At 41.5% G+C, this 22129-nt stretch overlaps 1 protein-coding gene and 1 long non-coding RNA gene across 7 annotated transcripts in view; one reads left to right on the plus strand and one right to left on the minus strand.

Annotated features, from left to right (window-relative positions):
- Positions 1–22129, plus strand: part of cadps2 (Ca++-dependent secretion activator 2) — a 533161-nt gene that overhangs the window by 279603 nt on the left and 231429 nt on the right. The window lies entirely within an intron of this gene.
- Positions 2191–22070, minus strand: LOC138745547 (uncharacterized). 5 transcript variants are annotated; one of them, XR_011346333.1, is made up of 7 exons: positions 21921–22070; positions 21093–21162; positions 20656–20814; positions 7244–7389; positions 6497–6668; positions 4310–4389; positions 2191–3004 (listed from the first exon to the last, which is right to left on the minus strand). It is a non-coding gene; the product is annotated as an uncharacterized lncRNA (long non-coding RNA). The 5 variants fall into 5 exon arrangements; XR_011346332.1 differs by lacking the exon at positions 21093–21162; XR_011346334.1 differs by lacking the exon at positions 21093–21162 and having other exon boundaries at positions 7232–7389.

Here is a 22129-nt window from a genome sequence, read left to right on the forward strand (position 1 = left end):
CTGCTGTACTCAATGCCCTGACTCATAACAGCAATTACCCCAAGCATCTTCTTCACAATTACTCATCTTAGTCACCTCTTCAAAAAGCTCCATCAAATTCATAAAGCACCATTTCCCACGCACAAAGCCAGGATTTGGCTTTTCAAATGCTGATAGATAGATCCTGCCCCTCAGAATCTACGTCAATAACCTAGTCTGCAGCTGCTCAGCTTTTCTTTGCAGCCTTTCTTAAAGAAAGGCACAACTTCTGGTTCCTCGCACACAGCTAATAATTACAAGGCTCCAACAATTTCTTTCCCAACTTCCTGTGGCCCCAGGATGCACTTAAATCAAGCCCATTCATGAATAAAATTTAGATATGTTGTTAATGAATGGTCAGCTCAAATCTAACCAGTTTTGTTTGAAAGATGGAATTTTTAATGAAGTTTTGTCACCACCTAATGATTTAATGTTGTAATGACATCTTTATGACCATGTTAAAAGAAAATTAATTTTTGAAAAGGATGTAAGGCAAGTAGTGCCAAAATATAACGCATTTCTCAAATTAATGTTTGGCAGAACTGTGTGTTCGCAAATGTTGCAGACTAATACAACACATAATCCGATTAAGATGTCACTTAATGTGTCTCGGACGTACATGTGTACTTCAAAAGCCTGCATTGTACTTGAGGCGCACAGGAGACTGCAGAAGCTGGAATCTGAAGCTAAACACGTTGTGCTGGAGGACCTCGGTGGGTTGAACAGCATCAGTAGGTTAAAAAAAGAAATGGTTAACGTTTCAAGCCAAAACCCTTTACTGAGACAGATTCAATAAATGGTCAATTAGGAGCTCAGCTCGCTCATTCTTTTTCTCTCACTGATGCTGCTTGACCCAGTGAGTTCTTCCAGCAGAATATGTTTGCCTGTGTTATACTTGTTTTAAACAACATAAATAGTCACAGTAGGAAAGATCGAGTGGGAGATAAATTTGAATTGCATGCCACAGAGAAGATCAAAATTCCATTCAAAATAGGGTTTGTTAACAAAATGGTGTTTAAGTTTGTTACCACTGTATACCTGGTATGATGACATCCAAGCAGTCTCGGAGGTCATTTCTAACATCTATATAGAGGAGAATAAGAAGACCGCAAAGTGTCAGAGTGCAGGGGAAGCAGAATAGAACGGTTACATTTTATGAAAAGAGAGAACATGTTATAGGAGCAGTTTGCAAGATTTCACAAATGCTTCACCAATCCCATCTTGTATTTTAAAAAAAAAGATCCGTTGGTCTCCTCATTATAGAGCACTCAGTCGCAGAATGTGGATGGGGGACAGTCTGCATCATTTGCTGTCTTGAACAGTGAGGCTATTTGCACCTGAGCAAATGGAAAGCGGTGAATGGATAGCCTTTGCATCTGCTAGGATTTCTTGAGAAAGTTCTGGAAGTCGAGAAATCAGAAGATAGAGTAATGAAAAGGAGGGCAGAAACATCCATGGAGGAATGGCTTTTCCACAAAACAAGGAGCCAAGGGGAAAGGAAATATTTGGTTAAGAGGTCATGTTCTCTGTAGTAACCAATTTTCTGGCACATGATGGGACATGGATTGATAGCTGAGGATGAATGAGATCCCTTCATTGTTATCTGAGGAGGGCGGTCATAAAAAGTGAAGCAGAGGCAGCCATGGTTGGGTTCTGCTCAATGAAACACAGAGATTTCCAAAGGTCTGCCACGTTAAGCAATCTCATCATAAATGGTAAGGAATTTGAGAAACAGATGTGTAGCCATGATTTAAAAAAAATGTCTATGATTGATTTGGACCATGGCATTCCCTTTGCTTTAGATAGCAGAAGTCTTAGAAGTGAAATTAAAGAAAGAGTTAAAGCTGACCAGAAACAGGTAACCCAAAGGCCCGTCATGTTATTTCATAAAGCAAAATCAGAAAGACTGAATGATGTGGCAAAAGTATTGAATATGAGGTGATAAAGTGGTAAAAAATAATGTTCAGCTCATCATAAAATTGCATATATATCTGGGACTTGTGAGGTGGCATCTTAAATCCATACAAAATCAGTCTGGTTAAGAGAAATTGCTACAAAAGCTCAAGCAAGTGGAGGAGGATAACAGGGCAAGGTGACCAATTCAGTCAGTCACTGAGGAAAACCACAAAGTGATTCTAAAGTTTACAACTTGCATGCTAATGCTGGATTCCACACGATGCTTTTAATGAAGAACATTCAGCTCAATGTTTAATGTTGGAACAAGAGCACCATCTAGGGTGTATCTGCAGCCTTCTCAGGACAAATACAGGCCTGTATTTGCAATGATATGGTTAACTCAGCAGTCAAAGATTTATGAATTATGTTCACAACTTTCACAGTTTTAAATAGTCAGTAGGAAGGTAGTTATAATCTTGAAAATTAGTATTTGTATGTCTCATCTGTTGCAAGCCTCATTTGATTTGGAGCTCTGGAATTTCCAGCAGAATTATTTCCAGAAAACCTAAGGGTATTTTGTGCCTGTGGAGAGGATGTAGAGATCCCTTCTGGACCAAATTGTTGCCACTCTGTCACCTGACGTGGACTTCCTGTGTTCTTCTCTGGAGTAAAGATGTGTCACTCTGGGTTCCTACCTGGGATTCTGCCTCATTAACCCCTGTAGGTACTGGCACCTGCCTACCTCTAAGATGTAGACCATGTTTTTATATCAGTCTTCATGATCCTCAGGGATTAGCAGACTCTTCATCCTTTTTATTTTGTGCTAATATTAAATATAATTATGGAACTGTATGATGCTTTGGGGAAGATCCAGCAGCCCATTGTGCCCGATCTGGGAAGACGAGAGATTTTTGGTCCCTGAGCTTGTTTCCATCATAATGTTCTTTTGTTATCTCCCCTGTCATTGTAATTGAGCTATGATTGAAAATGATGTGGATTTAAGTTACTGATATCTTATTCCAGTTGCCTCCTGTTGTATTGAGATGGGGCCCCATGAATCTGGGGAATATGAAGGGTCACCAGGCCAAATCTAAATAACAGAAAAGAGAATTTGAGACAATGTTTAAGCCTTTGCAAGTTATCACACATAAAATTAACAAATATATGTAATATTTGGAAAAGATTTAACAATATTATGTTTGTACAAGTGTGTGAAATAATACAGAGACATAAAGTCTTCAGTCCATCAGCAACACCTGATGCTATATTTTTCTGATTCTCCTTCCCTTCCCTTCCCCTCAGATGAGATAGGGACAGCTCTGCAAGCACTGCTTTCTCTCTGATATACCTCACAGGTGACAGTGTATGTAAGAGTAATTAGGAGCAAGAGTCGACCACCTGGTTCATAGAGCCTGTTCTGCTATTTATTTTGATTGGAGCTGATCTTTTACGTCGGCACCATTTTCCACCATACGCCTCGATTCCCAGAATATCCAGAAATCCTTTGCTCTCTATGACTAAGCCTGGACAGGTAGAGGTTTTCTTGACAGTCCTAGATGGCCAACTTATTCTCAAACGATGCCTGCCTCAGCCCTAGATTCCTGAATTCATAAAACATCCTTCCTGGATCTACCCCTTAAGGAATGGTATGTTTAGATGAGATTGTTTCTCATTCTTCTAAACTCTTGAGAATACAAATCTGGACTACCTAACCTTTTTGCGTATGTCAAACCCACCATTGCTGGAACTAATCTGGTAAATGAAGCGCATCTTCTGTGGCAAGTACATTCGTTCTTGGATACTACACCAAACTCAACATAATAATCCAGGTGTACTCTCATCAGTTACAGTAAAACTTTTTTACTCTTGTATTCAAACCTTCTAAGTTATGAAGGCTAACATTCCATTTGCTCTCAGTCACCTGCTCAAAGTGCTTGTGCATGGGCACAACCAGGTTCTTGTAAGCAGCAAAATTACATATTCTCTCACCATCCAGTGAGTTCACTGCTTTTCTATTAGGGATCAGAAAATGCATTGATTTGTGTGTTACTCTTTAGTGTCGAATATATAAAGCTGAGCCTAAACCTCTCACCACCTGTGGAGGTGACGGGGGTATGATCAGGCATGGTGAAAACACTGCCAACATAAGCCCCTTAAACAACTGGTGATACTAGTGCGTATCATGGTGCCACCTACTGGTTCAACAAAAGGCAAGAATTAAAACTGCCATCTTCTGAGCTGTTTGATATACTGGGGGTGGGGGAACATTTTGAAACATCAATATGCTCAGCAATCTTTCTTTTTATCTTTATTTAAACTTTCTGGCACCCAAGAAGGAGTGGGCAACAAACGTAGACGTGCTGAAGCAATGCAGTCAGAAATCACATCTGCTTACATTAGAAGGGTTGATGTGAGGTTTTTTTTAATTAGAGAATTGTATGATTTCCTGTTCCCATGCCATTAATAGATGAACACCTAAAGAAAAGCAGACAAATTGAATGTCAGCGATAGTACTTAAAATTTGGAGATGCTCTACATTAAGGCAGCACTTTTCAAAAGCCCAGAGCTGCTTGCAATGTGCAAACTGAAGTATAGTTTTTTTACACAGCCGCTGTGTTCCAGGAAATTATCACTATTTTCCCAAAGCGCCTGCTGCGTAAAACAAGTTGGAATGGGAATGACGGTGCCATTCCTGATCTGATATTTAACCTGCTCGGCATTTCCCAGAATGCCTAGAGTCTAAGCAGAACTGCGGGTGATCCGAGAACAATGGTCTAATTAATTGGACGCCCAGCCTCCTTAAATACCTCACTTCAGGTATTCTGTCTAAACTCGCGGTGTGATGTGGATATTTGGAGTTGCGGTCATTCCTGTGCAAACGGCCACTCCCAGAATGTAGGGAGACACTTTAGAACGGAAAAATCACGCAAGCTCCCACACACAACAGTGACAATAATCAGACATTTTGAATGCTGATATAGGTATTGGGCTGTTCTTCTCCAGAGTATTGTTTTTGTTTATTATTATATTTTCGTTATACAGTAAAAAACCCTTTGTTTTACAGGTCAGCCCATGCTAGCATGCATAAAACTGAAGTGTGGAGTAAAAATTGAGTTAAAACCGTGCAAGGCATCATCATTTTACTGGTGGGAGGTCTGTCCAATAGCCTGATAATGGGGAAGAAACTGTCCTTGAATCTGACAAGTGCCTGTTTTCAAACTCATGTATTTTCTGCACAACGGGAGGAAGGAGTGTGATGGGAGTGGGAGGGTCTTTTCATATATTGGCTGCTTTCCTGTGTAGTCGATGGAGGGGAGATTGTTTTGTATGATGGCCTCAGGAGCACTCACACCTCTACAACTTCTTGCGGTCTTGGGCAGAGCAATCCCCAAACCAAGCTGAGTTGCATCTCAACAGCTGCATCTTATTTTTAAAAAAAGATAAAAGGCATTAGGAGCATGCCGCATTTTTTTCCAGCTTCCAAGGAAGCAGAGACAATGGTATGCTTTCTTGGCATCGATGTCAATGTGGTTGGGCTGGATTATTAGTGATATTTGCACCTAAAAACTCGAATCTCTCAGCGTCTTCACCTCAGCACCATTGAGGCAGAGCAGGGCCTTTTCCCCACTTTGCTTCCTGAAGTTAATAACCATCTCTTTTACAGACATTGAAGGAGGGTAGGCTGTTGTCCTAACATCATGCTGCCATGCCATGTCCCCTTCCTGTCATATGGCCCATTAATGTTTGACATCTGCCAAATTAGATCACTATTTGTTAACACAGTGATAAATACGTAAGAATGAGCAAAGGGCTGAACATGTAGCCTTGTGGGGCAGCATTGCTAAAGGTTATTATGGGGGAGGTGTTGTCGCCAATCGCTGCTGCCTGTGTTCAGCATCATTGATGATCCAGCTGTAGAGGGGTCCAGTGTTGATACCTAGGAGCAGGAGTGTAGAGATCGGCTTGTTTGGGACCATAGAGTTGCCCACTGGGGCAAGGAGGCCTGGCCTCAGTTTAAAGTTAGATTTTAAATTCATCACATCCACCAGTGCCGCATTCCATCAGTACAACACAGGAGAGTCAACCTAATTATTGTGCTTTATCTATACTTTAACCTACAACCTCTGATTTAGAGGAATGTATGTACAAGAACATCAGATATAAAGTAATTCATGGCGAAGACTGTCTCTTCAGCCCAAATCGCAATTGCGTGTGTTCAGCCAATATTAAAGTTCATGAACCCAATCAAATGTCTTTTAAATGTTACAATTGGACCTGCATCTGCTATTTCCTCCAGCTCATTCCATATGCCCACCACAGTCTGGGTGGAAAAGGTGGCTCTTTTTAAAGCTTTCCCTTTCACCTTAAGACTGTACTCTCTAATTTTATATTTATCTATCCTGACGGGAAAAACGAACACTATTTGCCTCATCTATGTCGCTCATGATTTTATTAACCTCTCTAACCCCTCTTACCTCCACCAAAAGACCCAACCTGTTTGGCCTCTCCATATAATTGAAGCCTGTCAATCCCATTAACATTCCTGTGAATTATATATGCACCATTTCTAACTCAATAGTACCTTTTGTACAGCTGATTGACTCAAAGTGTGCACAGATGAGCAGGAGGTGACCACGTCTTTTAGAGCTGACTCCACCCTTCCGAATGAGGGTGATAGATCTTGTACACCAATCCTGTTTTCCTTCCATATCCTTTTATACGTTGATGTCTTGATCAATCACTCCTCATCACTCCTATATTTTATAGTGGCAGCAGAGGTTACAGTTATACACAGACCAGCTAAACAAGGCTAGACACAGACAATTAAAACTAATTTGGAATTCAGACTATCAAAAGTTTTGATATAAAATGGACATTAATTGCAAGTAATGGAGATGTTGGAATAACATGCTTAGGACAACATGAGGGCCTTGTGAATGAGGGTTCAGTCTCAAGCATGAAGAGCTATTTGTATTGACGAGACTGCTTAATTAAAATTAGAAACGGAGACAACAATATTATAAAAACAAAGATGGTTATTTTGTTATATTCTGTTAATTGAAAATAATGTAACACCAAGATGCTGAGACATACCCAGGAACCTGTTTGATACTAGTTAGCTGTACAAGAGTCATCATTCTGTCTCATTGCATTGGCAGGCTGAGAACAGTAGGGTATGATGGGAAAATTTTGATGTAAACCAAAACATTGCTATCAATGAAGTAATGGCAACATTCCTGTGGTGTAGTCTGTTGTATTAATAGACTATCAGCAAGAAATTACGTTTTAAGTCGTAATATGTCAAAAATGAAATAACCTGCCATCGTACTTTCAGCTGTATAGGCAACGTGGAACATTTCTGCATTCTAGGTAGTTCCAATTTAGAAGAAGTGATTGAAGTGTCCTTTTCAGATAGACCACTGGATCATACCAACTTTTCCTGACAGTTTGAATCAGTGAAACTGAAGTTCCAGGCTGTAGAGACACAATGAAATCAGCCATAAACATTCCATCTAGCCAAGTACAGGTCTGGACAGACTGCAGGGAATGATTTCTAACACATCCAAGCATGGCACAATTCAAGACAGTGTATTTTGTAAAACAATTGAGTCAGACACCTTAAAAATCTGGTTTAGGAAATTGTTTTAGAGAGGATGAGAGGCTGAAAGACAATCTGGAGTTTAGATTGATAAGGTTCCACTGTACATGGATAAGGTTATGTAGGATGGCAAAAATAGAGGACTGAAGGCAGCTTTGAACTTTGTTGCTCTGGAAGCATTAGCAGTTTGAGACCACAGAGGGATATAAATTCAAGGGTAAGAATGTAAATTCAGAAAGCTGACTGAGAGGGAAAGTTTATCTGCAAATATGCTCTGTGGCGGGGGGGGGGTGGGGGAATGTCTTTTGGCTCTCTCAACTCATCATAAACATTTGTCCTCCAGTTCTGGAGTCGTCTATGCTGGGTTGGCGGGAAAGAGAGAGATTCAGTAAGGTGAACATATGCTGGGGCAGCTTTCAACACGTGGTGAAGTGCTGGAAGAGATGGCTGAGCCCAAAGGTTATAGAGTTTCTAACCACTTCAGGATGGGCTGAGTAGGTCAAATTGTAAAGTTGAGCAGCCGTCGGCATGAAGTAGAGGAGGGAGAATGCAGATCCCACGGGGAACCAGCTGTGTTGCCAAGTTTCTTTTGGTAGCATCTGCCAAAAGACATTAAAACTGAGCTTTCCGAACAGTATTCTGAAAGCAAATGCTTAGCAAGGCATTCTTGTAGTTTACTTAGGAAGCTGTAGATAAGGCCAAGGGAAAAATTTATTCAAATTCTGAAGAAAGCCACAATCTACTGGAAGGCAAATTGATGCTCCTAGGAGATTTAATGTCAGGATCAGAAAGGATGCAAAACCCTGGGTGCGAGTATGGAAAGTTAATCTGATTGGAGACTAAGTGCTTGGAATGCAGTTTTGTTAAAGCAAACATTCTGTTTCATCAGAGAAACACACAGAAGACCTCAAGGCTCATGGCAGAATCAACGAGGTCTTCTGCTATTTACAAAGTAGGGAATTAAGGGATAAGGGGAAAAGGTAGGTCGGTGGAGATGAACCTATCAGAACTTTTCCTTAATGACTTGATTGTTTTATTGTCATCAATAGAGGATGAGCAAATGTAGGTTCTTGGGAGTCACTATCTCAGAAGATCTTTCCTGGAACCAACACACCAATGGCATCATGAAGAAAGCCTCTACTTCCTCAGGAGTTTGTGGAGGAGCTAGTGGAGTTGTTCAAGTGAACCGGTACGGACTTGAAGGGCCGACATGGCCTGTTTCCATGCTGTAAACAGTTATATGGTTATAACAGGTCAGTAGAAATGGGGCTTCTATCCAACAGGGGTGAGAAAGAGTTGCAGAAGAAACAACAGTTCCCCCTCCTCTAGGAAATCTTGTACATATTGGAAGTTTCAGTCGCTCTATAAGTGACCTTAACACCGTTCACTCAGTCTGAGCATTCTCACCTGGGGTACATCTGACCATGTAAATCTTGCATTGAAGGTGCTCCATTATAAGATGGTTGGTTCTTCTGCCCTTAATAGTACACAACGTGATTCCCCTGTAGTTTGAGCAGTCTGATTTCTCGCCTTTGTTTTTGTACAGGGTGATGATGGTGGCATCACGAAGATCCTGAGGCAGTTTACCTTGGTCCCAACAAAGCTTGAAAAACTCATGCAGTTTGGCATGCAGAGTTTTGCCGCCAGCCTTCCAGACTTCTGGGGGGATTCCATCCATACCTGCTGCTTTGCCACTTTTCAGTTGTTCGATTGCCTTATATGTCTCATCCAGGGTGGGAACCTCATCCAGCTCTAGCCTTAGGGGCTGTTCAGGGAGCTGGAGCAGGGCGGAATCTTGGACTGAGCGGTTGGCACTGAAAAGAGATTGGAAGTGTTCTGACCATCGGTTGAGGATGGAGATCTTGTCGCTGAGGAGGACTTTGCCGACTGAGCTGCGCAGCGGGCTTTGGACTTGGGGTGAGGGGCCGTACACAGCCTTTAGAGCCTCGTAGAAACCCCTGAAGTCGCCAATGTCCGCGCTGAGCTGTGTTCGTTTGGCGAGGCTAGTCCACCACTCATTTTGGATCTCCCGGAGTTTGCGCTGAAGATGGCTGCATGCGCGACGGAAGGCTTGTTTCTTCTCTGGACAGGACGGCTTTGTAAGGTGAGCCTGGTGGGCAGCTCGCTTCTTTGCCAGCAGCTCCTGGATTTCCTGGCTGTTTTCGTCAAACCAGTCCTTGTTTTTCCTGGAGGAGAAGCCCAGTACATCTTCAGTGGATTGCAGTATGGTAGTCTTCAACTGATCCCAGAGGGTTTCAGGGGACGGGTCCGTGAGGCGGGTTGCAACGTCGAGCTTTGCTTTGAGGTTTGCCTGGAAGTTTCCTCTCGCTTCGTCAGACTGCTCAAACTACAGGGGAATCACGTTGCTCTCCATTGCAGGCAAAATCTTCGCTAGGATTCTACTAAATAGAATAATACCTAGTGTCGCCGAGAATATTCTCCCAGAATCACAGTGCGGCTTTCGCGCAAACAGAGGAACTACTGACATGGTCTTTGCCCTCAGACAGCTCCAAGAAAAGTGCAGAGAACAAAACAAAGGACTCTACATCACCTTTGTTGACCTCACCAAAGCCTTCGACACCGTGAGCAGGAAAGGGCTTTGGCAAATACTAGAGCGCATCGGATGTCCCCCAAAGTTCCTCAACATGATTATCCAACTGCACGAAAACCAACAAGGTCGGGTCAGATACAGCAATGAGCTCTCTGAACCCTTCTCCATTAACAATGGCGTGAAGCAAGGCTGTGTTCTGGCACCAACCCTCTTTTCAATCTTCTTCAGCATGATGCTGAACCAAGCCATGAAAGACCCCAACAATGAAGACGCTGTTTACATCCGGTACCGCACGGATGGCAGTCTCTTCAATCTGAGGCGCCTGCAAGCTCACACCAAGACACAAGAGAAACTTGTCCGTGAACTACTCTTTGCAGATGATGCCGCTTTAGTTGCCCATTCAGAGCCAGCTCTTCAGCGCTTGACGTCCTGCTTTGCGGAAACTGCCAAAATGTTTGGCCTGGAAGTCAGCCTGAAGAAAACTGAGGTCCTCCATCAGCCAGCTCCCCACCATGACTACCAGCCCCCCCACATCTCCATCGGGCACACAAAACTCAAAACGGTCAACCAGTTTACCTATCTCGGCTGCACCATTTCATCAGATGCAAGGATCGACAATGAGATAGACAACAGACTCGCCAAGGCAAATAGCGCCTTTGGAAGACTACACAAAAGAGTCTGGAAAAACAACCAACTGAAAAACCTCACAAAGATAAGCGTATACAGAGCCGTTGTCATACCCACACTCCTGTTCGGCTCCGAATCATGGGTCCTCTACCGGCACCACCTACGGCTCTTGGAACGCTTCCACCAGCGTTGTCTCCGCTCCATCCTCAACATCCATTGGAGCGCTTACACCCCTAACGTCGAAGTACTCGAGATGGCAGAGGTCGACAGCATCGAGTCCACGCTTATGAAGATCCAGCTGCGCTGGATGGGTCACGTCTCCAGAATGGAGGACCATCGCCTTCCCAAGATCGTATTATATGGCGAGCTCTCCACTGGCCACCGTGACAGAGGTGCACCAAAGAAAAGGTACAAGGACTGCCTAAAGAAAACTCTTGGTGCCTGCCACATTGACCACCACCAGTGGGCTGATAACGCCTCAAACCGTGCATCTTGGCGCCTCACAGTTTGGCGGGCAGCAACCTCCTTTGAAGAAGACCGCAGAGCCCACCTCACTGACAAAAGGCAAAGGAGGAAAAACCCAACACCCAACCCCAACCAACCAATTTTCCCTTGCAACCGCTGCAATCGTGTCTGCCTGTCCCGCATCGGACTTGTCAGCCACAAACGAGCCTGCAGCTGACGTGGACTTTTTACCCCCTCCATAAATCTTCGTCCGCGAAGCCAAGCAAGAATAGTACACACCAATCTAAAGTTGATTTTCTGGTCATGAAATAACTAAAGACATACGCGAACTATATTTGATGAACAGTAATTTATAATGTTGAGGCTTTTTTGTTTGTAACTATCATCGGAAATATTTTGCTGTGAGTAGAGGACCACATATATCGTAGAATTTTCCCCCTTTTTGAGACTTCAGTTAGCAACAGAACAGCAGTTTGCGTTCAACTTGTGCAGTGCCTTTTAATATTCTGATGATAGAAACATAGAAGATAGGAGCAGGAGTAGGTCATTCGGCCCTTCGAACCTGCTCCGCCATTCAATGAAATCATTGCTGATCTTAAAGTTCGGTACCCTGTCCCCGCCTTCTCTCCGTAACCCCTAATTCCCTTATACTGAAGAAATATATCTAATTCCCTCTTAAATATATTCAATGAACCTGCCTCTACTGCCCTCTGTAACAATGAATTCCACAGATTCACCACCCTCTGGGTAAAGAAATTCCTCCTCAACTCGGTCCTAGATGGTTTGCCCATTATCCTCGAACCATGGCCCCAGGTTCTGGACTCCCCCACCATTGGAAACATCCTTTCCGCATCCATTCTGTCCAGTCCTGCCAGAATTTTATAGGTCTCTATGAGATCCCCTCTCAATCTTCTAAACTCCAGCGAGTACAATCGCAATTTGCGCAATCTTTCCTCATAAGTCATTCCTGCCATTCCAGGTATCAGCCTGGTGAATCGCCTCTGCACTCCCTCCATTGCAAGAACATCCTTCCTTAGATAAGGTGACCAAAACTGCACACAATACTCCAGGTGGGGTCTCACCAAGGCTCTGTACAGCTGCAGTAAGGTATCCTTATTCCTATTCTCAAACCCTCGTGATATGAAGGCGAACATAGCATTTGCCTTTTTAACCGCCTGCTGTACCTGCATGCTCACCTTCAGTGACTGGTGCACAAGAACCCCTAGGTCTCTCTGCATTTCCCCATCTCCCAATCTATTGGCATTCAAATAGTAATCTGCCCTCCGGTTTGTATTACCAAAGTGGATAACCTCACATTTATCCACATTGTAGTGCATTTGCCATGTATCTGCCAAGTCCCGTAATTTATCCAAACCATACTGGAGCTTCCTGACCCCCTCTTCCGTGCACACAACCGCTCCTAGCTTAGTGTCATCTGCAAATTTGGAGATATTACATCCAATCCCCTCATCCAGATCATTAATGTAAATTGTGAACAGCTGGGGTCCCAGTACAGATCCCTGTGGCACACCACTGGTCACTGCCTGCCACTCAGAAAATGAGCCGTTTATCCCAACTCTGTCTTCTATCTGCCAGCCAGTTCTCAATCCACATCTATACCTTGCCCCCAATCCCATGAGCCTTGATTTTGCATGCCAGTCATTTATGTGGGACCTTATTGAAGGCCTTTTGGAAATCCAGGTACACCACATCCACTGGCTCTCCCCCATCTATTTTACCTGTCACCATCTCAAAGAATTCCAATAGATTTGTCAAGCACGATTTACCTTTTGTAAATCCATGTTGACTCCGTCCGATCCCTTCTCTGCTCGTCATATGCCTCACTATTACATCCTTAATAATGGATTCCATCATTTTGCCCACTACTGATGTAAGGTTCACTGGCCTATAATTCCCCGCTTTTTCTCTACCCCCATTTTTAAATAGTGGGGTAACATTAGCTACCCTCCAATCCATGGGTACTGATCCTGAGTCTATCAAGTAGTTCTGGAAAATAATTCTTAAAACATCTGCTATCTGAATGACTACTTCCTTAAGTACCCTAGGATGTAGATATCAGGCCCTTGGGATTTATCGGCCTTCAATTTCCCCAAGACCATGTCTTTAGAGATACTGATTTCTTTCAGCTCCTCTCTTGTATTAGTCTCTATGTTTCCCAACAGCTTTTGGAGGTTATTTGTATCCTCTCTTGTGAAAACAGAACTAAAGTAAGAATTTAATTGGACTGCCATTTCCTTATTCCCCATTATAAATTCCCCTGGTTCTGACTGCAAGGGACCTACTCTGGATTTCACCAATCTTTTCCTCTTGACATATCTATTAAAGCTTTTGCAGTTGGTTTTTATGTTTGCCGCAAGCTTACTTTCGTAATTTATTTTTGCCCTCTTGATTAATCCCTTTGTCCTTATTTGCTGCATCTTGAACTGTTCCCAGTCTTCGGATTTGGTACTTTTTTTGGCCAATTGATATGCTCTTTCTTTCATGACGATCTGGAGCTCACTGGACTGGATTAACCCATGTCCTTGTATAAAGTATCCTTCAACTTCATGTTATAACCAATGTGGAAAATTAGGTTAAAAGAAATCCTCCCCACTTTTTATGAATTTCCACTCATAAAATTGGCCATTGTCAAAATCGGTTAGGATGCTTTTCTCAATGTTCTGAAAAGTTACATTTACTTAAAATCGTCTTGAAATGTTGGGATGTCACCCAGGTACTTTGTACCCTTTGAAGTGTTTTCTTGTAAGTGGTAATAATTTAATAGCACATAAGTACACTGACCTTAATTTACTTTTCATAAATACTTGGATCATTACAATTCCTGCAATGAATCCAGGTCGAGCAATAAACGCAATTGATTTGGTTATTTAAGGGACTACATATAGATGCTCAGCTAACTCCAATGTGCCAGTGAAAGTATCATTTTTGTACCACACCGTGGCAGCAGACTGAAAGTCATTTCACTTCAAGCTTTGTTATATCGCACTTTCTAACACAATTAAAATATTGTTTCACTTCTTTTAGCCCAAGGGCTGTAAACTACACAATCCAGTAACATTATGTTCAGAAGTATGAAAAATTTAATTTTGACATTAGTTGCCTTTTCATTGGATATTTGCTCTCTTAAGGCCCCAATCTACATCACGGGCAAGTAATTTGCCGTGAAAATTCCATTGTGTCATTTGTGAATAGTGCAATTGTGGCAAAAATACTAACCGCTTGCCCTCCATGTAATCAATTTCCAGTATTAGAAGATTCTATTTGAAATGATGTATTTTAACATCATTAAAATATTTTATTAAGTGAAAAATTGAAACTCTACAACTTGGAATATTTGGTCCTATTTTAACACTTGTCCTCTTCACAAGTTAGTTTCAGCGCATTTATCAATGAGGTAACTGCTCAACAATAAATTTGTTATCTTGCAACCAATTTAATTTAAGTACAAGGTATGCGTCTGGGTAGATATTTTTTAAAACTTTTAACTGATATTTGTAGTGGAGCCATAATATTTTTTAATAAGGGATAGGATAGGAATTAATACTAGTGAGTGTTCACTTTGATTGAATGACCCCATAGATTTGTCTAATTCATTACACAATATCAAATCAATCCTTGATCTGTGACTTTTATTGAAACATAGATTAAAGGTAGTAACAAACTGAATCCAAGGTTCCTCATTAACAGGAAACAGATACGAAAACTGATTATTTAAAGCTGGGGTCTTTTTATTAGATGGGCAACCAAAAATCTCTTAAAGAGTAAACAGTAGATTGAATTCTGCTGTAAACTTTAAAAGAACTGAATGCTTATGGGTAATGAATGTTGATACCAGACGAAAGTCCGATAAACACTTTTTTATATATTTGAGATGAAGGCAAGACTGGTATTTATTGACCTTCCTTGTGAAGACGGTGGTGAGGTGACTTCTTGAACAGTTGGACTCCTGTCAAATTGCATTATGCAGGATGGAGACTCAGCCAAAATGAAGGAAGGATAAAAATTGTCCATCCAATGGTGTGTGACCAGGAGGGGTGATACTCAAGCTCTGTAGTATTGGGGCTGTAAAGAGCTCTGAGTTTGGACTTGCTGTCAGACTACTCTGGCTACACTTGTTTTGCCTTTGAGACAGCTCTCAAAATTTCTGCACTAATTTCTAGATGTTCATGAGGAGAACTTTACAAGATGAACTGGGCTACGAGTGACTTTGCTGTGTTCAAAGCCTGCACCTGGTGAATGCAGTATGATCTGGTTTTACCATCCCCATTTTGATACAGCTGAGAAGTCTCCTCAGGAGATGGTTAAAACACTGTTGCATCTGGAGTCACATATGTGCCAGACTCCATAAAGGCAGTAGATTTTCTTTTCGATTGTGTTAGATTCTTAGAAAGGCACACGGATGTAAGGAAAATAGAAAGTAGGGGTGTGAGGGTGGGAAAGATTAGATTGATGTGGAGTAGGTTTACGTAGGTTGGCAAACATTGTGGGTTGAAGGGCCTGTACTGTGCTGTAATGTTCTATGTTTAACCCATTGAACTTTGCTAACTCCATAACCAGAATATGAAGGGTCTTGCCTGTCCCACAGAAGGGTTTTTGGCTCTCCATCATCAGGGCCCAGGGAAGTATCACTGCGTAGGCCTGTTTCATTGGTAAGAATCTGGATCATGTCCACCATTTGTGTTTGGTCTTCCGGCCAAAGCACACATCCAATCAAAGCCATGTTAGCCCAGCATGGGTGAGTGGAAGGGAGAAATAGTGCAATCAATTTCCAAAGGAAGATATCCCCTCAAAGAAATAAATGAGATGTGCTTGTAGGTTTAAAGGATAGTGAAATACTTTGCATTGAAGCTGCAAGAACATAAACTGTCAACAGTGATGGTGAAAATATGAGGACAGAATATGTCTGCTTAATTGGTCCACAGTACAGACCAATAACTTCATTGTTTGCTTTATTAGAGCGTTGGCGTAGATCAGTGAGAATGGAATGCAGCCTAGCAGCTGAACTGCTGCCACAAGGTGCCAGATTAGATCTAGAAATGGAATCATTAGTATCCTTCACATTTCTTGCATATATTGTGCCAAAATGATGAGTGTTTAAACAGTTTAAATTAAAAATGCTTGTTAAATATTAGTCTAAGCACTTCTTTATCCACTGTCAGGTGTTTCTAGGTTAATTATAAATGTTCCAAAATACAAGAAGTCCAAACTTAAAGTAATGCTCATTAAAGACACTTTCTGTCGTTTATCACACACTCCAATATCACAGTTTGTTTTCTCCTTGCTTCAAATGTTGGTTTCAATATTTGTCAGTGTTCTAAGTAGCACTGCTGTGAATAAGCAATTTATTTTTTATTGCATTTCCTTTACATTTTGCCTCAGAAATGTGAAGGTTTAGAATTGTAGGATAGAAGAAAAATGGAGATAGAGTTTCTTTGTAGATTCATTTTGCATTTTGAAAATAAACCATCAATTGGATGTGAAAACAAATCCACAATGACCATTGCGTGTCTGCCTGTGTTGGAAATGATCTCAGCATATTTAACATCTCCACATCTTAAAGCCTTGAAGAATGAGCATTGAACATTTCTGGTTTGCAGGGAAGAATAATGAACTTGCATTATTAGTTCAACTTCATTTTCTTTTCAGTATTTACTGTCCACCTCCAGGTGCTCTGCTTTCCTCCCACCGTTCAAAAATGTACGGGGGGATTGTAGGTCATTTGGGTGGCATGGGTTCGTGGACTGAAATAGCCTTTTAACATGGTGTATATCCAAATTTAAAGTTTAATCATTTTAATTTAAATAAATTTTAAAAACCCGTTTAGCTCAGTGACATCAGTTCTGGATATTTACATGTAGTTGTGAAAGTAAGCCAATAGATGGCCCTATATCATTTATTCATCGGATGCAAAGAGTATGCAGTACAGGATATCATCATTTAGCGAAGGTTCAAGGCAAGAGAAGTAAAGGTTCCATTATTGTCATATAATTGTACAGAAATTCTTTAACTTTTGTCTACTGCTACTTTTGTCCAGCACCCTTCATAGAAGCCTACAGCGCCTGGTGTTCTGAGGTGGTCTCCCCTCCAAGTACTGACCAGGCCTGAGCCTGCTTAACTTCCAAGATCAGACAATCTCAGATGTATTCAGGCCATTAGGTATTGTTCTTGTACTATTCAACATCAAGGGCCAAAGTACCTGCACTGTGTTCCTTGTTGTGGAACATGGGACCATACATGCAGAGACTGTTCTCTGCCCATTTTCTCCATGCCAACCTTTCTGCCCATCTACACCAATCCCAGGTGACCCCAGTAGGTCCATATCCTTGTATACTGTGATGTCTAAATTCCTCTTAAAACATATTAATTGTATCTGATTCCACTCCCTCCTCTGGCAGCAAGTTCCAGATATCAACGCCCTTTAAAACTGCATCTCTTCACCTTATACCTTTGCCCTAATAATCTTTTGGGAAGCTTTTGTGAAGAGCAGTCCCATTCACACTTAGATCCAGCAGTTTGTTTCTTTGCCCAAATGAATTAATAAATTGAGTTCACAAAAGAAACTAATTACTTTGTGTCCTGGGACAAATTTATAAAAAGTATTTTTTTAATGCAGATCATTACCTGAGTCCAACTTCTAAATATGGAACATGGCCTCGCAATCATGGCTGTAGCTTATATTTCTTCCTTGGAAGCATCTTCCTCCTGCATCCAAATCTAAGGGGCAGTATCATTTTCAAAGCCAGGTTTTTGCTTTCTGATGAATGCAGGGACTGTTTTAACAAAGGCTGCAGACTTTTTCATGGTTGTGACAAAAGTAATTGGCATCCACACTTCTGTACCAGGAGCGGAGTGCGAAGTTTTGAATAAGGGTGTGTGTTAATGGCTTGGTACTTGTGCCCCATCATGAGGTCTTTTAACTGGCTGCAGTAGTGAATTGGATCAGTTCTCACCACTTATTCAGCCAGGGTCACACTTGTCTGTCTTTTGACTGACTTCGATTCCCGCTAAGCTCCAGAATCGGCAACTAAACAATTGTTGCCCATTTATTCCTTCAAATGCATTGTGTTTTATCTGTGCTTAATTTGTATATGTAGAATTTGCTAAGTGATCTACAGCAGAAGGTAGTGGGCTCACAATGCCACCCTAAAGAGCTCTGTCCGTTGTCTGGTCAACATTTAACACCAAACCAACAACAATCAAACATTTCTTTCATTGTTGATTGTCATACATTAATGTTTATTATTTGGGCATTCTATTTTCCACATTTTTTTAAAAATTAAGCATTTCAGAAGTTTGAAGGTTATGAAAGGTGCCGTTAAAGATCATCTCTGTTTTGGGAAGATATTGCTGAGGCCAGGCCAAATATGAAACATTTTAGAGACTGGTGTTAGTATTCTCGAGTACTCACTAACACTTGCCGGAGTCAGGTGAGATTTATTTTATTTTCCCCAACAATCACTGACTTCTTCTCTGGAAAGCGCATCTGACAATGGGAGAAGAAGTCGGCCCATTGGCCCATCAAATCTGCTCCACCATTCTAATCATGAGCTGATCCATTCTCCCACTCAGCCCCACTCCCCATATAACCATTTGCGAAGTGGAAACAGGCCTTTCGAGTCCACTAGAACAACTCCACTAGCTCAAACCTCCTGCTCACCGCCAATAACCCTCCAAGCCCCTCACCTCCGTGTACACATCCAACCTTCTCTTAAATGACAGAAAGGACCCTGACGCAACTATCTCATTCTGAAGTTCATTCCATTCTGCCACCACTCGCTGAGTGAAAAAGCCACCTCCAATATTTCTCCTAAAGTGTTGCCCCTTTCCCATTGAAATATTTCGAATGTTGAAAGACATGAACAGAGTAAATGTAGAGAGGTTGCTTCCCATGGTGGGAGAGTCCAGGACAACTTCAGGAATGAAGGGCGTCCACTTAGAACAGAGATGCTGAGGAATTTCTTCAGCCAGAGGGTGGGGAATCTGTGGAATTTGTTGACACAGGCAGTTGTGGAGGCCGGGTCATTGGCATATTTAAGGCCAGGATTGATAGATTCTTGATTAACTAGGGCATCAGAGGTAATATGGAGAAGGCTGGGCAGTGGGGGTGGGTGGCAAAATGGATCAGCTCATGATTAAATGGTAAGGTAGACTCAATTGGTCTATTTTAACTCCTATGTCTTATGACCTGTAGCGTGACAACTAGATCTGTTCGTCTTTCTTCCCATAACCATTGATGCCCTGACTAATTAAAAAACCTACCAATCTCTGCCTTATATTGTATCCCTCCCAGTGGCTAACCATTTTCATTCCACACACTATTCCCACACCAATATCATGTCCATTCATAGACCCCTCATGCACTGCCAAAATGATGTTGCAGGAATATTGGGGAAACACCACCTAATTTTCACCAGTTTCTGTTAAAAACCCTCCCCTGAATCTCTCTCATTCCTCCAGCTCTCCACCCCTTTCCCTCTCCATTCAGACAACTACCTCCTGCCCCTATCACTTCTTAAGATTTTTTTTCTCTTTTCCCACATCCATCTACCAGTTAACTGTACTCCTCCCCCTGCCCCTTCCTCACTCCTCACCTCCCTGACATTTTTATTCTGGTACCTGAGTACTTTTTTGCTCATATCTTGATGAAGGACCCAGGCCAAAACATTTATGTTTTTTTTACACAATGTGCATTCTGGGAATTATTGCCATTTTCCCAGAACACACGCTATGTGAAAAGGTCAGAACGGGAATAATAGTGCCATTCTCGATCCGATATTTTACATCCTAGACCCCTAGTAAATTTTTTGGAACACCTAGAGTCTAAGCTGAACTGCAGGTGATCTCTGAACAACAGGCTAATGAATTGGTCATCCAGCCTCCTTAAATAGCGCACTTCAGGTATTCTGTGTAAACCCATGGCGTGATGCAGATATTTGGAGTTTCGGTCATTCCTGTGTGAACGGCCACTCCTGGAAAGTAGGGAAACACTTCAGAACAGAAAAATCTTGTACGTTCTATGTAAAAACCATAATTGATTAGCCTTTTCTTCCTATAGATGTTGTGTGACCTGCTGAGTTTGGCCAGCACGTTTGTATATTGGACTAGAATCATAGTATCTACATACTTTCCTGTTTAAATCCAAGGAATCAAGTTGCTCACATTCAAGAAAAATGTGCAAAGCCAGGGTTAAAATTCCAAAGATTCCACTTTTTCACAGCTGCATTATCAGGAAATAATTATCAGGAAAAAAATTTTAAAAAGTTAAAATAAAGCAATAATTTTTTTAAAAATTATCAGGAAAGTAATAAAATAATAAAACCAGCATAGCAAGGTTGGCACAACACCTTTACAGCGCCAGCGATCGGGACCGGACCGGGTTCAAATCCCACACAGTCTGTAAGGAGTTTGTACGTTCTCCCCATTTCTGCGAGGGTTTTCTCTGGGAGCTCCGGTTTCCTCCCACCCTTCAAAAACTTACCAGATGGTAGGTTAATAGGCTGCAAATTGGGCGACACAGACTCGTAGGGCCGAATTGACCTTTTACAGTGCTCTCTGTCTTAAAAAACATGATAGCATCTTCCCAGCCAAAGGTAAATTGCAGCGGTATTATTGGAAAATAACTCAAAGTTGTTGACATCTGTTGGTATGATTAAAAAGAAAATAGCAGATTAACGTGATATTGATTAGAAAATTGTTCATCCTGCCTTTGATTTAAAATGTCACAATAACATGACGTTGGTCACCTAATGTGAGTTGGTCAACTTATGTAGCTAACATGGGATTAGATCTCAGTGCTTTTCCAATATTATTAATATTCACGGAGGAGGGAAATTTTGGATACTCTGCTAATACAAGCAGCGAATAAAGTTTGAGGGATCATGAAGCTCAGTAGTGAGAGGAGTTGAAGGAAGTTACCCTGCTCTGTAGCTTTTCCATCCTTAGCGTAACAGCAAGTTGACCTCACATCTTTGGGACACTTTCCACACTGAAGGCACAACATAAATGTTAGTTGATGTTTACACTGGGGCAGAAAAAAATTTAAAGACTTAAAAAGGCAATTGTTAACTCTGATCTGATCGAATTGGCCATTTTATTAAACAGTGCAAAGAGATTGTTAGGATTAAAAGTCCAGCAGAGAAGTTCTGCAGAAAATATACAAGAATTCTGCAGTAAGCTAAATCCTTTGAAGAGAGTCGAATTGAGTGATTAGTGGGGTCATTCGGCAAGTTCAGAATGTTTGAGGAATGTTGCTGTGGCCTGATGACTTACCCCGGTTCCTCGGTCAAAAAATATTTTGATATAATTTTGGTTCCAGCGTTCATAATTTATCATTTTGATAAATATTCTTAATTTCAAAGGAAGTTTGCACAGAATTTCTGTACGTTTGTTTACATATTTTTGGACTTCCTTTGATTACTCTTTTACAAATTATTGGAGGAGGTGTTTAGCAGAATGGTACACCCTCTGAAGTATGGGCAATTGCTCACGTGCTGTAATGGAATGAGTGGTCGCTTCTGTTTTTCCAAATCTTTATCGGAGGATGAATCTTACTTGATTCCAATATGCATCAAGCTTATTGCTTTCCCCCAAAACCTTCGCTTCCCTATCTAAACTGATTAAGAGGCTGGTCCTCTTCTTTTTGTGTTTGCCAATAGCAGTAGCAACACAGCGTATTTCATCGGAGTCAGGGAAGGAAAAGAATATCTGAAGTACAAGTAAAAGGCGATAGTTTCCCCTACTCACCCAATGTACTTAACCTTTAGATTGTGAAGCACTGTAGCTTGTGATAGTGAAAAGGAATTAACAAATAAAATAATTGTATTCAGATCTATTATTGTATTACAATTGGCTTGTCCAATTTAAGCAAGGGTATGAGTATACATTGGCCTGTTATGTCCCTTCTGTCATTGGTTGCTAAGTAACAGTGGGACAACAGCTCAACAAAGAAACCT

Source organism: Narcine bancroftii, chromosome 11, assembly GCF_036971445.1.
Source record: "Narcine bancroftii isolate sNarBan1 chromosome 11, sNarBan1.hap1, whole genome shotgun sequence".
Lineage (NCBI taxonomy): Eukaryota > Metazoa > Chordata > Chondrichthyes > Torpediniformes > Narcinidae > Narcine > Narcine bancroftii.